Source organism: Theobroma umbraticum, unplaced genomic scaffold, assembly GCF_002168275.2.
Source record: "Theobroma umbraticum cultivar Fairchild unplaced genomic scaffold, ASM216827v3 scaffold_130.0, whole genome shotgun sequence".
Lineage (NCBI taxonomy): Eukaryota > Viridiplantae > Streptophyta > Magnoliopsida > Malvales > Malvaceae > Theobroma > Theobroma umbraticum.
Window position 1 is genome coordinate 3,499,945 of NW_018397264.1, and position 761 is coordinate 3,500,705.

The window sequence follows — 761 nt, forward strand, 5'->3', positions numbered from 1 at the left end:
TTACCTTAACTAGTCTAAAAACCTTATTTTATAAAAAAATTAATAAAATACTATTCATAAATACCTAATTACCCGAATTTGAATCCATATCCATATCCATATATAATAATATTTCTCTTATATATTTTATATAATTTATTAATTATTAAATTAATGAAAACACACAAATAATAAAATTTAAATTTAAATAATCATAAACAAATATTTCAAATATAATTAATAAATTTATAAGTTATAATTTTTGTAATGTCAACACAAAATTGAAAATAAATATGTTTATATTTAAAGTGTATATATCCTAAAGCATTTTAATATGTATATATATAATAGTAATTATATTTCTTATAAATGAACCCAATGTATATAAAGTATATATATATTAAAAGACATTACAATTTAATTAATAATCATAGTTTCATTAATTAATTTAATTAACTATATAAGTTTATCCTTAATTACATGAAATTAAAAAAAAACTAGATTTCAAAACTATTCTAATCTTATAACTTCCCTTTAGATTTATATGTTATAAATTTATGTAAACAAAGGTATATATATCAGTATAATAATTTTATGAGTTATAATTTTTGTAAAGTTAACACAAAATAGAAAGTAAATATGTTTATATTTAAAGTACATATATATACACACAAACATACACATTAAAAGTATTTTAATTTATATATAATAGTAATTATATTCCTTATAAATGAATTTAATATATATATAAAGTATATATATTAAAAGACATTACAAATTAA